The sequence below is a fragment of the Pseudorca crassidens genome, chromosome 5 (assembly GCF_039906515.1).
Source record: "Pseudorca crassidens isolate mPseCra1 chromosome 5, mPseCra1.hap1, whole genome shotgun sequence".
NCBI classification, from domain to species: domain Eukaryota; kingdom Metazoa; phylum Chordata; class Mammalia; order Artiodactyla; family Delphinidae; genus Pseudorca; species Pseudorca crassidens.
In genome coordinates this window covers 12,449,020-12,465,796 of record NC_090300.1, presented here as the reverse complement: position 1 = coordinate 12,465,796, position 16,777 = coordinate 12,449,020, and the positions used below count along the sequence as shown (strand labels likewise).

Here is a 16,777-nt window from a genome sequence, read left to right as displayed (position 1 = left end):
AATAAAGTTAATAAATCTAGCTATGAAAATAGAAAACCTCAGGAACATGAAATATTGCAAGTCAAATACATGAACTATTTAACATGTGGGTGTACAGTTAAAACAGTGCATCAGTTTTTTATCACAGAAGGCGGCACTCAGACTGGCTACACAAAGGTAGCAGAGATAAAATATTTTAACAGATGACAAGATTTTTTTTTTAAGTTGAATAATAAAAGGACTACGCTATGTTTCAGATGGCAACATATTAAGATAAATATACAGGCAGATATCCGAAAGCATTAAAACACATTCGGAGTTCTGAATAGCACATACATTTGTAATAAACAGAGAAAGTATTTAGAATTTGAACGTTTTTAAGATATGACAGCTCCGCCAGTGACTGTGTTAGCAAAGCAGTGCTTACCACCATTAGCACTTTCTAAGGACATGGTGGGTTTTTTTTTTTTCAAATTTTTAAATTCAAATACTGTTGGCTATCTCTCCACACTCTTAAAACAGCACATTTTACGTGGCATATTGCTCTTTTTGTCGTGTCAACTCTTTGTTTTTTGGCTTTAGCTGCAGGTGGTGTTTTCCATATATGAATTTCTGGGAATACGGTCTGTGTTGGCCATATAAGGATGTCTCTTTGAGCCATATGTTCTGCTGTCATGTGTCTCATTTTGTCTGTCTGGGATGTCAGGACTGATTTCCACATCGTTTCTTGAATGGACCAAATATAAATTTGTAAGAGCAGAGAGGAAAAAAGAACTGGGGCTGGAGCCCAAACAACTTTGTCAAAACATATATAGGAGAGGAAATGCAATATCCTGTAAACATCTGCACCCTTCTTCTCACATCTTATCTGTGACTGACATCATCACAACTGCATAGCTTGGGGAGAGGATCTATTTGATCAAGTTCAGAAGTTTGCAGTGTGTGTGTGTGTGTGTGTGTGTGTGTGTGTGTGTGTGTGCAGCTGAATCAGATAGACCCCGCATCTCTGGAGGTCATGGCATGGCACATGGTAGCTGCCCTACTCTGAGAGCTCTGGGTCCTGCAGTCAGCCTGACCTAGCCTTGAACTTGGGGAAGGGAAGCCGGCTCACGCGTTTAGTGAATAAACAGAACCCTTGATTAAACTTTCTGACTAATTTTACAAGAAGGTCTGGTCCCCATTTTACACTCTCATAGCCTCTGGCAATTCTCCTTTGTCACAGTTATCATCAATGAACAATGTGGATAATTACTGGCTTAATAAATATCTCCCACACTAGACTGTAAACCCTATGAGAGCAGTGGCTGCGTCTTGCTCACTGCCCTATCACCAGGGATTTGTACAGCGTCCTTGCAATATTTACATTCTGAATAAATAAATGAGAGCCAAACGCTCACAGTGTCACTTGCAACCAAATTCCACTGCTAATTGCAAGGACAATTCCTTTTAGAGATTGCGGAAGTGAGATGGAGTTAGCAGAGGGAAAAGTGGCTATATCATTGAAATGTGAATTAACTGAAATTACGTAACATTTACAATTTAGTTCCTCAGTCACATATCAAGTGTCCAATAGCCCCATGTGACTAGTGGCTATCCTATGGGACAGTGTAGATTATAGAACACTTCCACCATCGCACAAAGTTCTATCGGACAGCATTTATCTGGAGAACTTCTATCAAAGATGACTAAGTAAATCCAGGACCTAGCCAGGAGGAGTCTTAGAGGTGCTGAATGGCTTTCAGACATTCTAATCATGTCCAAATTGAAGCCATTTTCCATTTTATTTTTGTTTTTGTTTTTATTTTGCGGTACGCGGGCCTCTCACTGTTGTGGCCTCTCCCGTTGTGGAGCACAGGCTCCGGACGCACAGGCTCAGCGGCCATGGCTCACGGGCCCAGCCGCTCCGCGGCCTGTGGGATCTTCCTGGACCGGGGCACGAACCCGTGTCCCCTGCATCGGCAGGCGGACTCTCAACCACTGCGCCACCAGGGAAGCCCCATTTTCCACTTTAGAATGAGCCCATAGATCTGTAAGGTTGCATGGAATAAGAATAGGGTACCGCTGCACACAGATTTAAGACAACTTTCTAGACCTGTATGTATGTGAAAGGGTCCTAGAGTACATTTGGAATAATATGCAGTTACCCCAAATGCTGCTTTCCATGAACATTTAAATAGCTCATAGCTGAAGCTAAAAACCACAGAATCACTTGCCATCCTCTCTCCCACCCCCACGTTAAATAAGCATAGTTGCCATTAGAAATGGCTTTTTTGGAAGCTTTAATGTAGATACCTATGCAAACCGGGTGGGCATCCAAACACCAAACAAATAATGGTGTACTGCAGAAAATCATAGCAAAAGGCTTGAATATATTTCTGGAGAGATAAAGGAGAAATAATAAAGAACTCTAAATAGGGGGCCTAAGGTTTTTTCTTTTTGTTTTTTCCCTAATACATGGGGTTTCAGTTATAGTCAGACTGAGAGTGATCAAAAGTTGTTTTCCTAATTACTTTAAGGTGGATGTAAACACCCACTCGTCATTTGGATTATGGTTTTAATAGACAAAGGTCAGCATTAAAGCTAAGCAAAGAAAGGCCAATGTTTAAGCTAGTTTGGAGAGAGTGGGCTAAGGGAAGTGAGCAGCCATTATAGTTGGATTCTAGAACCTGATGGGCTATCGGGTCCTTTCACCCAGAAATATCACCTTTTTTAAAGCAAGAATTGATTGGACAAATTTTTTAAAAAGCTACCTTTCCTTCCATAGATGTCAGTGTGGAGCATAACCTTGACAAGGTACAGTGGTAATCATTCCATGAAAACTGGCATCTCTATCTAGAACTAGCTCCAAAATTGAGTAGGGAGGGGGCCAGGTTCCAAAAGCAATGCTCTTGAGACCTTCCCATAGTTATGTAGCTATCGCCAAATTACCAAATCACTTAAGAGTTTCAGGTTGCCTTGTCTTCTCCCCATTACTTCTGAGTGCCCGCCCTCCCGCTTCTCCCTCTGCCACATCCTTTAACATGCAGCTGGATTGTACCTCTTCTGTCCAAAGTCTCCTCCAGCTATTAGCTACTTCCTTCTCGATGCCCCATCCCAGCCCCTGTCCTCCAGTGTGGCATTTCAGATTTACATGTCTGCCCCTCCCAAGTGTAAGTCTGTCAACATCTTGAGGGTGGACTCCTGTCTGTATTCCAGGAGTGTCTCACGGTGCCTGCCCTCTCAGGGAAAGGAATCCAGGAACTGCTCTTACAAGTGAATGCTGGTGAGAATCTTAGAAAGATTCTTGCAATCTTGGGTGGTAAAGCCAGGTGCAAGATCAGAAGTTAGTCCGGTGGCTCCTCAAATCTGCTGCATGTTATCACCTGCGAGCTACTTCAACAACCCAGATGTCCAGGCTGCACCCCACTGCCACGGGTAGGAGCCAGGTATGCGGTGGTTGCGAGTTACCAAGGCGATTCCAGTGTACAGCCAAGTTTGGCATCTATTGGATTAGGTAATGTTTTGAAGACAGGAAATCCAATATACCTGCTAGGACATCCTCAAGTGAGATGAAGATCCTGGGGTCACTTGGAAAAGTTAAGGCTTTTCTAGGAACCAGCACTCACCCCCAAACTTAAGAAATATATGTGCAGGCAAGCTACTTGCTTCAAACAAAAAAAAAGGTAGGGGGCAAGCTATTAGATCATTGATTTGGTGAATAAAAGTCTGCTGTTTGAGGAACCATGACAAATTAGCATTTGCACACTTGCGTGAGGCTTAACGGGGATGCCAGAAATTCTATGCAAGTATATGATTTATCATCACAGACATAAGCGACTAAACACAAAATTACACGTGGAAGTAAAGTTCCAAAATCAGTCTATTATTTACTGCAGCCAGAACCATCCCAGTTTTCTCTAATTCTTTTTTTTTTTTCTTCAACGTAGTCCAGCAGGCTTTTTCTCCCAGAAAATTTCAACCTGGAGTGGGACTCCCTTTGCAACAGTTGAAAACTGTTAACTCATTTCTAGACTTAGTCATTGCACTTAAGCAGAAGTGAAGTGTTCACGTTGTCCGTGCCCAAGAGCTAGTGGCAGGGCACCTAGCTGCTGTGTGGTACTCTCAGGAAGCTCAGGGGATTTGAATTCCAATGAAGTCAAACAGGAACTGTTCCCAATCAACATTTAGCCAAGACATATCAACCAAATCTTAGTGATGTGAATGCTATTTTAATCTTTCTCGGCTTACTTAAAGGGAAAAAGAGTTTGAGGTTAAAATAGACCTGAATCCGGGTTCAGATTGTTTTGGGGGAGAGTACCAGCCACGAGCAACATCTGATTTTGTACCGCTGTGCCCATCGCCACAAAGCAGTGGACAGGGGTTGTTCATTGGGAAGAAAAGCCACCACCAGAAACAAGTGCAACACACCTGGACAGTGATTAAATACCCCTATAATGCTTGAAATTTGTTGAGGCGAAGGAGAAGTGTAATTCAAAACTAAAGCACATTCTCTTTGGGATGATGGCAAAGATTTGGAAGAGACTGTGGCACTGGGTGCACAACAGTGTGAATGTAATTAAGGCCACTGAATTGTCCACTTACAAACTGCCCAAGTGGCATATGTTATGGTATATATCTTTTACCTCAATTAAAAAAATGTAAAAACAACAAAACTAAGCAAAACAATCTTTCATCTATTCCTAAGATTGGCAGACGTATATTAATCATGCCACACAGAAAAACAATAAGCTACAACACACTGACAACTGCCTCCTTGATGCCAACCCGCCACTGCTTTGTCCTTACCCGCCGACAGCACAGTCCAGTCTATGCTGGATAATTAATTCACATGATGATTACCTGACCCAAGGATAAGTAACACAGATTGATAATGAGAGACCAAGATCTCACCCAAAGTAGGTAATCTGATGGTCCTCTGAGGCAAGAAAATGGTTCTCTTTTCAGATGTTCTTCTATATTCTTGTATCTTAGCAAAAGAGGAAGGACAGACAAAAACCAAACACTCCAAATATCCAACATTCAAATATACAAACATTCTTTCTGGATATTTTTCAAATGGGTAAAAATTAACTATACTCATGAAACAGTAGACCGTCCCAGGGGAACATTTGCAGGACGCTTTTATGCAGTCCAGCCACAGAGGTAAAACAACTGTATAAATGTAGTCAATGTAATAATTTATAAACTATCTCTACATAAAGATTCTAGATCCTATTTATTAATAAAAGAGTACATTTTTTGTTATGAAAAGTCCAAAAGGCTTTCAGATTTATTTTTATCAGTCACTTTTTTGTGATAGTAATTACGATTGAAGTATTTATTTCTGCATGCAATAATTTGTAATATCATCTTTCTTTTTTTCCAGTATATTGTCTGATATTCTGTTTCCTATCATCTATTCTTACTGATTTTATATTAGGGACTTTAATATTAATGATGGAGTTTTATTTTTAATGTAGTGGAAATTCATATATAAATTGTATCTCATTGAAGTTCATTCCTATAGATATGTATTTTTCTGATGCATGACTAAGGAATATGATTACATAGTAAAGCCAAAGTAAAATTACATCCTTATTGGGTATAAAAGCCTAAATAAAATACTAAAAAATAGTTTCACAGCATAACTGTAGCTAGAGCATATCCAGTTACCTATTTTGCAGGTGTGGCCTTCTTTATTAGTGTGTTTATTGTGGAATTTAATTCATTAGATAACTAACGTGGACTATAAATACACGTGCAACTTTCCAGCTGATATGAAGCAAATAGTTGATAAATAATGCTGCAGTATAATTTTAAAAACAGAACTAGTGAGCCTTCAGGCTATTTTTTAATCATTTATTTTTGTTTATTCTGTAAAGACTATTTTCATTTTTATTTTTTTATCTATATATAAATACACTTGGAAGAGAAACAAACAGCATATTTATAAAAATTTTTGATGGGGACCAGCTTGTAACTGTTTTGAGACTGTAATTGCTCTAAAGATGGACAATACTCACTGTTTCATTACTTCTGCAACTGAAAAAACTACTACACATTCATATCATATTTAATGAAAATTAAACTTATCTCTCTGTGGAGGTAACAAGACTCTCAAAACTAACTTTTAGGTTCACTTTGCACAAAGGGGTTTTGTCACTAAGAATTTACAACACCGCAAGCTAGGGTAAAGGCATCTTTGTGGCTGGCATATGCTGTAGTTTCAGATATAAGCCAAGTCTTGGGGCATTCTCAATAGATTTGAAAAATCCAACTGTTTGGCCAACAACCTAGTATGAATACATGTACGTATGATATACATATAGCATAACATGATATACATGTTCACAGATACTATCTGCATGTCATACAAGAGAATGTCACACAACTTAAAACTAGACAACCACAATTTTCATCAGAAATTCTTTAAAACCCAGAGTTAGTGTAATAGTGTTCTATCATTAGGCAACTCCTACAAAAAAGGATAAATGACATAGTGGGAAAAGAAGTGGAGAAAAGGTAGGAACACTAGATTCAGGTCTTGCTTCTTCCTCTACCAAGTAGAAGAGTTACCCTTCATAAGCCAAGCAGAACCCAGTTCTGTACCTACAAAGTGTTGGAAAAGAATCTGATCATCTTTAAGACCACAAAAAAAAAAAAAGAAATTCTCTGCCCTTAAATTCAATTTTAAAAATCAAGTTCACTTTAAAGAGAATATACAGATATATAAGGAAATTCCTCACATGTTACATTAGATGTTTATCTATATAGGAGACAGGTGTCAAACAAACAAATTAAAAAAAAAAAAAAACCACTAAGGCAAAGGGAAACTTTAACTCACCAGATTCCATCTGTTACATCTGAATTCATGCATAATTGATTATCCATGACTGGTAAGTTCTTTTCTCACTAGCCGACCACAGTTTTCTAAACATTATGTATTAAATCACCAGTAAAGTAGACTACATTTCAGAAACAGCAAGGGCAGAATAAGAATATTTTAAATGAAAAATTACATGCCAGTTAATAATAATACAGCTGACCTATGTTTAAGGGAGAGAAATTTTAATCATGTGCATATTAAATATTAATAACCTATTCTGTTATTGTTATAATAAGGTTAAGTAGGCTTCTCCATGCTTAAGGAAAGAGGGACAACTAGGAATGCACAATAGTGCAAAAAGATACAGAGACGGGAGACAGACATAAGGAAAATGTGTCAACAATAAACAAGAGGAAATGAAAAAGAAGGAAAAGATGAAGGTGGAAACTAATCTCTATGTGTCATTATGACTGCCAGAGTACTGGCAAAGAAGCAGCATCCTTTTATTTCAATTTTAATCATTTCTGAATTTTAATACCCGGCTCCTTTTGTAATTCTCCTGGCATTCCCCATATGCCTCCATCCCAGCCAAAACACCAGTGTAAATGAAATGGCAGGCAACCACACCACTGATGTAGCCTCCCCAAAGAACCTACCAGGTGAGCAAAAGCAGAAAAAGGTATGTCTACCTTACATCCCTGAGGACGTCCAGCCAATTAACTGGCTGAATGTTCTCTATGTTCTTTAATTTTGCAAAGAAGGACAGTAGTTAGGTAATCCACAGATAGAGAATCATTAAAAAAAATAAAACAAGCTGGTAGTAATACAATAATCAGTGACCATCAGGGCCTGGAAAAATGAGTTTGCTCTCACTGGCACTAAAGGAGCATCACATGATTATTTAATTACAGCTCTAATTTTTGTCTGGTGGATGGCAACATATCAACAATTAATAGGGCAAATAGAGGAGACTGTTTTTAAAGAGACAGAATGTGCATGATAATGGAATAGGTCACACAGCAGTGTACTGCTTCAGGAATACTTTTCTTTGTGTAACTAACACTGTCTTGTAAAGCGCCACACACATGAAAATCAATTTAAAGAGGAAGTGTCTTTTTTAAAGATAACTTTCATAGAATGGCCAGAACTTTTCAGAATGTTTTAGATGCACCTAACACAACCCTTAAGGAATGGAGTGAAATCTTCATTAATATAAATACCCTAACTCTCAAAACATTTTAAAATAATGGCTACAGCTACAATTAAAAAAATATCTATTTATGCAATTAATCATGGCTGATATTTATCCAGTGGGGTCCTGAAAAAAATCATTATTGTAGAAGAGAACAGATAGAGGTCAATCAGACTTGGGCCACGTGGTATTTTTGGCCCCAGAATATCAGAAAAACCATTACATGGTAGCCTAACTGCAAGGACCTCCAGGGAGTGCTCTGTGCTTATACCAGAATAGGTTGTTACCACAACTGAACACCAAAGGACCATGAACCTAATCAGACAGACTTTGCCTCATCCTCAAGGTCAGTGAGGATAAAACAAACCCCAGTGCTACTGTCCAAAATGACAGAGCACAGAGAGAAAAAAACACTCAATTATCCAGAACACGGGCATGTGTAGATTAAGTGTGCAGATAACCCGAGTAAAAACAGAAAATTAGAGAGGAAAGTCTTTTCCCATTAAACCATATCAGCACAAGCTAAATTCACTATTTTATTATTAATTTAGCAAATCTTTAACGAGTGCTCTCCACGCAAGACAGAACGCTAACTGCGAAGCTTCTACTGTTTTCTATAACACAGACATGTACCTTACGTTGAATTTTTTTCTTGTAGTTGAATACCTTGTAGAAATAAATAAGGGCAGCACCTAAAAATTTGTAAAGTGGGAATCCTAGTGCATTTTTAAGTGCTGTATTACAAGGTCAACATATCCAGATTCACCAAGGGAGTTCAAATAGTTAACCAATTTGATAGAACTGTCTAAGGCAGGCTCAGTCCAGCTTTAAACCTCACTAGTTTCAGTCACGCGTTGTTCTGCCATACGAGAAGCCAAAGCAAAAACCTAGGCTTTAGATTTGGAAAATAAAATATTCTTAGAACTACTGCTATGATCAATTGCTCAAACGTATCTTAAATATCAGGTTACAGAGAATTGTAAGAAAACATAGCTTGGCTTAAGAAACAGTGACTAAAACGATTCCACAAAGAGTAGTACTAAGAGGTGCTAAATCAACTCAATAAGCTTTTAATGGCTTATGTTGGCCAAAGTCATCACAAAACAAAAATGTAGGCATCTCAAAATACAATGTGGGAAGGCTGAAACTACTGAGGGACTCTGATTTCTAAAGCCACTGGCAAAAGTGATCAAGCCAATGCTAATTACAAAGAAAGAAAGGAAGAGAAAAAAAAAAGAAGAAAATTGAAAAGCTTACATCCCAGTGAAAAGTTTTAAAATAAAGTTACTTTAGCAGAAAACATTCTGATAATTCTGGACCCCAAATCTGACTCCATACATTCTAAAAGACTATTTTGAAAAGAGTCTAGCAAGCAGCAGCTTGTATGTAAGAGTATACATCATTCTTTTTTAACATGACTGTTAATATACAGTTAACATGTCTCAGAAAAGGCTGTAATTAACTGTCTACTGCTCCAATAACACTAATATGTGTACAGTATTATTAAAATACAATGACTCCTTACAAAGTAAGACTGTCATTTTTAAACTTTTAAGATAATGTTCTAAATTGTTTTTGAGTCCTCTTAAACTACCCCAAAGAGAGCCCACCTCTAAGAAAAAAATTTTAAAGCACAGTTATTAAAATATTGTGCCAACCTCTCAGAGCCTGGAGAAATCTGTCTACTATTAGAACATCTAGGTATCATTTATTTCAGTTGGTGAAAATATAGTGAGAAACACTTGGATTATTTTATTAATTCTAGATATTCTTTTAGAATTTAAAACTGTAAGCATTTGAACTGAGTGCTTTCTTTACTGATAAAATATTTTTATCAGTGAACAGGAAAAAAAGGTCTGCTATATCAAGAATGATCACATAGCCCTGTTGTTAATCCCCAGTGATTTCCATTGTCTGGTTCACTGGAACAGGAAAACTCAATTGCATTCAACATCAAACAGCTAATTATGGACACACTATATTCAAGACTATCTCAAGTTTAAAAGATATCTGCATATACTAGGTTCTATTTTATTTATAGTATTTATTACAATAAAATATTTACAACAGAAAACCTCTTTTACCTTAAAGTCCTTAACATTATAAACATTAAAAGGCCAAATTGTCTTTTGCATGCTCTTAACAGCATATCAGAAACCACGGAGTAAGACTAGAAAAGAACCTCTAGCAATCAACTCCACTATATGCCCAGCTTCCTGGAAAACTGCATCTAAAGAGTTCCCCCTCTCACAGATTACTGACTACCTTTTCTTTAAATATCTCAGGGAAAGAAGATCTAGTAATTTCTCCTGGGAGCTTTCTACCACATTTCACCACCCAGAGTAGAATTCACACTGCAGAATTTCTGCTGGTATCTGGTCCCAAATCATCTCTCGCTGAGAAAAAGCAACATCCCAACACAGAAACCTCCCCTGGACACTAAATGCTGGTCTCTCCCTGTGGCTACAGCCCTGATTCCCCATATGGAACTTTTCTGCCACTTACCCTCCAAATATCAGAGGCTGCTCTCCGAATCTAGTAGCCCTACGAGAGAGCTCTCAAGAAGTAGTCTTTGACGAGGTGACAATGACGAAGTTCTCTCTGGCACTGCTAGCAAGGCAGAAGCATCCCCAAATGAGGTGGTTACCAGTTGCCTGTGAAGCAGCTGGACCATTACTGCAGTTCTGAGGGTACGTCACAAATCAGGTCATAGCTCTGGGTAGAGTCCACCCACTTCACCGGGTACAACGCCCTCCATTTCCTGCACACCTGGGGGGAAGGGGTGCCAAGGAAGGGGTGGAGGGAAATGCAGGTCCACAGACATCCGAGCAAAGGCAGGACCAAGTGCAGCCTGACATCTGCTTCTTCTGCAAGCATCTCCGCTTCATGTGGGGGACCTGCACCCCTAAGGTGCAGCCACAACTCGTGCCACAATACGCAGGCTCTCCAAGGAGTGATGAGTGTAATAAAATATTGCACAGTTAAACGTTGTATCCAGCAAGATCGTTTCTCCACTGGAAACTGAACCAACTCTTAATGTTTGATTACAAGACACTTCACTACCAAACATCAAATAACTGGACTGAATAAATTGCAGCTGAATCTAGGGACATAAATGCTGGGGTACCGGTTAACTAATTTTCATCTCTCACAACTAAACTGGATCACCACATAAGCTAAATTACATCCTTGAGAGTCCATTGAAAGAGGTGATGAGAATTTCTATTTACGAACCTTCAGACAGCAACAACTGTGGAAGTGATACAGAATAACTTGAAAGAATAAAAATAGGCCAATATGCTGGAGAAATGCTACGCTACTAAATCTCACCCTGAATATATATACACACAATCTGTATCTATTTACTCTGAAATGAAATATCTGATCTTAAAAAAGACTTAAAAAAAAGTAAACAGCAAAAGGTACCGTTGGCATAAGTTCAAAAGTACTAAATAATGTGTGTTAATGTGTTGATCACACTCTATGAAGACATCAAGTTGAAATAGACTTACCATTGAGAATAACACTTAGGAATGATATATAAATTACCACAGTAGACACTTTTTCTTTGGGAGAGAAAGAGAAGAACCTTGTGTAACAGATTTGATTTACATGCTGTATTAAGACCACATTCTGCTCTGATGTCAATGGAACATGTGATTAGAGATTAACAACCGTGTGTACAGGATGAGCGTAAGAGCTACTTACAGAGCATACTCGAAAACGAGCACTTTCTCAAGTTAATAATAAGTTTTGGAATTCAACGTTAACAGTATTTTGAAGTTTCTAGGGGTCTCCAAAGAGAATGGGCTTTCAACTTAAGAAGAAAAACAACAAATGCATTTAGTATTGTCAAAAATTTGAAATTCACGGTTGGCAGATTAAACAAAAAGACAAAGGAGGCAAGAATATTTTCAGAGGAAAGTTAACAGTATTAATCAATCAATCAATGTGTCCCACTTTATACTCATATTTGCAGACCTCCATTAAAACCTGAAGCATTCCATCTATGGCTTGGAATAGAAGACACTTTATCAAAGTTATTATCTAAGAAATCGAATAGTTGAAGTTATCTCTTTGGAATTCTGTAGAGAGTTTAATTTAGCAAACGTACACTTGAATGTGTCTGAATATATTTGTCTTGAGGTTGCTCTATGATGACTATTTTAAGTGGCATGTGGAGTCTTTGGGGATTTGGATATTATAGTTGAAGTATGCAAAGGAAAAATGTATAATATTTCTTTCAACTGATTCTCGCAGGACAAAACATGAGAAGATAAAATGACTCTTTTTAAAACTTTAGCCACTGGGAAATGATAAGAAAACTCCTCTCGACCCCTACCCCCAACCAGGAAGAGTCTAAAGCCCTGGATTATTGTACAGGTAGATGTTAAAGTGGAGACAGAGCCGTTATTTAGTGGTGACAGGAATATAAATACGTGCACTAACCTATAAGCTGGTATTTACTTCAGGAAGGTAAGTAATATTTTTCCTCTGATTGCTGAGCTGTCAGTTTAATGCAGCGTAAATAAACAGTAGGTGCCTGCTAGCTTGAAGTAGGAAGTGTTCATTCCACACGAGGAACAGATTACTGAAGCCTGATGCTCATCGTGCTGAAACACAACTTTCATTTTACCAGAAAATACACCCTACCGTGGAGGATTTTCGTGCCTGATCTATTAATTAACTTAACTCTGTTCTGTCAAAATGTAAACCAATTTGTTAAAAGCATCCCAGAGTTTGGGAGTTTGAAAACCAACTGGAAACGCAAGAAGGATGACTGTTCTGTAATCTGATCACAAATGCTAAAAATGACTACTTAGTATAATAAGCAGAAACTATACCAAACCAAAAGAGACAAAGAACATATTTAAATAGAGAATTCAATCATCTCAGTTACCGAATTTACTCAAAATCCTCCTCCTTTGCTAATTAAAAGCAACTGGCACCTTTCATATTTTGCAACCTTGTGCTACTTAGGCCTGTTCAATATGTATGCTTCTTCTGCTCTCTGAAATATCTAAAGGTAAACCATTCATAAAAATCCGATCACATTCTTTAATTCTAATCAAAAGATTACTGAACTCCCCTGAGAGAAGTGGCAAGTATGAAGAGCAAATGATGATACCCTTCCTAACAGCATTCATGTAAAATGTGGTTTTCTTCCCATTTTCTACATACCACAAAGCTCTGACAGTATAGAGCAACTCAGGTTCTCCTTATACATAAGCACAAAGCAAAATATCTCCTGGCATCATTTAAGATGAGAACTTACCTTATCTAAAAAGTATAAAAGGTAATTTGGGGAGGTTTCTATTTAAAACCTGAACAAATTCTGATCATTAATCAGTGGACTGTAAAAGTCAAATGCAAAAAAACCCCAATATTTTTGCATCTGACTACAACAGGTCCAGACAGAGTCTGAAGATCGATTCCGTCATATGCATTTATTTTATACACTTCATCAGTCCCAGGTACGAATATGACACAAGAGTCATCCGAGACAACACGTCTTAGAAGAAAAGATGTGTTTGTGTAAAGGGCATATCTGTGTATGGCCCTTTTGGAAATTTACAGAGCAGATGAAAAACCACCAGAGTGCTTTATAGAGTCCCTGCTGTATATCCATGTTGTATTTAGCTTAACAGTGTTTGTAACCAAAAGGTTTTAACAATAATGAGGAACAGGTGCCTGTCACCTGACCTTTTAGGCCTAATTTACAATCCGCAACCTGTCACATGAAAAAAATCATTGAAAATCTCTCCCAGATATTTCAGTCTTTGCTAATTTAATGCAGACTTGCCTAACCATCATTTAGCACATCATCTTATTCAATCGCAGGTTCATATAGCTTGGCAACAGACTTCTTTGCAGAAATAAACCATTATTCATTTTGTTGTTGTTCTTGTTTAAGATGCTGAGAGACAAAAGAACTCCTTTTGTAGATTATCAACCAAAGAATATATTAATTTATTACAACAACTGAACAAAAGGCATTCCTTTGGAATACTTTTACATACAAAGAACTATTATTTATTACATATTTCAGCTTGTGGGAAAATGAAGAATGCATTGATTCTGGAAATAACTATTCAGACTTTTGGAAGTTCTTTAAGTCTTCTTTCTCTGCTGATATTTTTTTTTTCTGCTTCCTCCCTTCATTCCCCCCCGCCTTGTCCCCCCATACCCACACCCCCCACATTTTAGGGCAGTAGTACTTTAGGAAGGAAATCCCTATTTGTTCTTTTTTCATCCATCATTTGTATTCATTATTTAGAAAGGAATACAAAATTGTGCAGTGATTCTTATTTCTCTTGTATAATCTTGTTACATGCAGCCATACTCAAATTTAACAATGCTTTGTATTTTATAGCTACTGTTTACATATTATGTATTACATATGACTGAACGACTCTACATTTAAAATATTGTTTCCATTAGGAAGAATATGAAGTAATAAGTGTCAAATGGAGATGAAGAATAAACATGCCTGGTATATTTATAAAATGTATAGTCATTTAAAATGTGCACAAATAGGATACATATTTTGCTACTGTTACATTTTATATAGAATACACATTGTCTAAAGTGTATTTAATAATGTGCCTAACCGAGTTAGTTAAAGTATTTATGTCTGGTGATTGTGTTAAACACTTGGAGAGGTAGTGAAAGATACAGCCAGTTACTCCTGCTAACTAAAGTTGAGATTATGCGCTTATTATAACCTTTTCTAACAATGTGAGAAAAACAGAGTAAATATATTAAAATTGTTTCACAACAGATGCTTAGGTTGTTAATATTTAAGATGCCTATTCATGCTATTCCTGTCTGCACATTTGTCAAAAATGTAAGCCTGAATGCTAATGTTTGCCAGCAGACTGGAGCAGCCAGTATACGAATGTACTACTGTTCTACTAAAATAATATGCAATAGAAATAAAGGACCGCTGCTAAATCATAGCACGAGTACCACACAGCAGATTAAAGGTCTTTAGAGCAAACACCTCAACCTTGGCTTTCTCCAGTCTTAGTTTCCCCCCCCCCCCAGCTACTTCTGACGACAGAATAAATCTTAATTCCTGACATCTCAGAAAAATCCACTTTAGATTGGGTGTAAATTTCAAGAAAGTTTCAGCGGGATGAGTTACTCTGTCAGCAGTACAAACACTGTAGATTTCAGGGACTGCTTAGGACAAATCCTGACACCCAGCAAGTCGCATTTTACTCATTCTTACCCCCTCTTCTGTCCTCTTGGGAAACTCAGGTCCCCTGGCCTCCCAGGACGGACCCCCAGCCAGTCGGGGCAGAAAAGTTCTCTCCTGAGAACAGGACGTCTTTAGCTTTTCTGTCTCTTTACAACCATGTGGAGTCCAAGTCTTAACAGCATTTGCCTGGAAATCCGGAATGCTGCTGAGAAAGTTCGCCCAGGAAAGGCGCAGAGGTTCAAGCTGCCAACCAGGGCACTTTTGAGAGGCGATCCGGTGGTTGACGCTTGTAAGTGAAATTTGCTACGCTCTAATTAAGGTCAGGGCCAAAATCTCCAGCAAGAGCCCTAAGCCCCTCTCCGTCTTCTGGGGTCGCCCCCAAGAGTCCAGCTCGGTGGATTTCCCCGGTACGCGCCTGTCACTCCCCGGACCTGCCACCCGCCTGCTTTGTCCTTCTCATCGTGGTGGTCCAAACCCACGCTCCGCCGCCTCGGGAGCCTCGGTAGTGGAGCGCTCAGAGAAGGCCGCCACGCTCGGGTCGGGGCCGCAGGAGGGAGACACGGTGCGGACCCCGAGGCCGCACCTGTGATGTCTCTGTCCCTGCAAAGAGGGCAGCACCTCTTCCGGCCCAACTCCAAACCCACATTCCCTCCAGCAGCGCCTTCAGGACCGACCTCACTACAACCGGCGAGGGCTCGAAACGCGGACTGCCGCCCCTTTCAAACTCCCGGCTCCAACTTGAACACCCCGGGGCCCGAGTGGCTCCCGGGATGGAGGAGTTGCCACAAACTTCCCAGGCCCCTCTCTCCGCCACTGCTCCCAACCAGCCGCGCCGGCGGGGGGCGGAGGAAGGCGCAGATGGACCGGGGAAGGATGCTGAGCTTAACTTGCGATCCGGCGGGGGAACGTTTCCACTCCCCAGCCTACTCCGCCCGGCCCCGTGGCGCACAGAGAGGGTCTCCCTTTCCCCGTGTGCTTCCTTCGGTCTTTTCGATCCCCCTTTTCTCTTCCCAAAGGGGTTCTACCGATGACCTTAAGGAGTTTGTTCAGCCAGGGTCTGTCGGGCAGGTGTGTGTGAGGGTGTCCACACCCCGAGAAAGAACGAATGGCATCTTCAAGTCCCCCGTCCCGGGTGCTCTCCCTCACTCTCCTGGCCACCCCTCCGGATCTGGCCGCGCGCGAGAGAAGGAGCTCGGAAGACCCCTGTCCCCGGGCGCCCACGAGAGGGGAGCCGAGTCGCCCCAACGACGGGCACCGCGGGTGGGTGGGCGCTACGGTGAAGTTTAAATCGATTCCGAAAAAAGAAAGACAGAGATAAAAGGTTAAGAGTAGGGGCCAAAAAGAAAAAAGAGAGAGAGAGTGGCAAAGAAGCAGAACTCACTCAGGCATGGGCGTTGGGGGCGGCGGTGGCTGTCGAGCACGGCCCGAGACCAGGCGCAGCTTCCCGGGCGGGCGCGGCGGCGTCGGACTTCCGAGGCGGCGGCTTCTGCCTCTGGTGCCGCCGCCGCCGGAGCTGCGGCTGCCGCGGAAGTTAATTGCAACTTGACTTTAAGTTGTCTTCTTTTCCCAACCGAAGTGGGCGTTTAAAGGGGAGAGA

The 16,777-nt window shown here is 39.9% G+C and overlaps 1 protein-coding gene across 2 annotated transcripts in view; it reads right to left on the bottom strand.

Annotated features, from left to right (window-relative positions):
* SATB1 (SATB homeobox 1) overlaps positions 1–16,730 on the bottom strand; it is a 99,607-nt gene extending 82,877 nt beyond the window's left edge. Inside the window, exon 1 of one of the 2 annotated variants that reach the window (XM_067737384.1) lies at positions 16,562–16,730. The gene's annotated coding sequence lies outside the window, so the exon portion shown is untranslated. Of the gene's footprint in view, positions 1–10,481; positions 10,501–16,561 lie in introns of those variants that run through there. The other variant, XM_067737386.1, reaches the window with a different exon arrangement.
* Between the last annotated feature and the right edge of the window lie 47 nt (positions 16,731–16,777).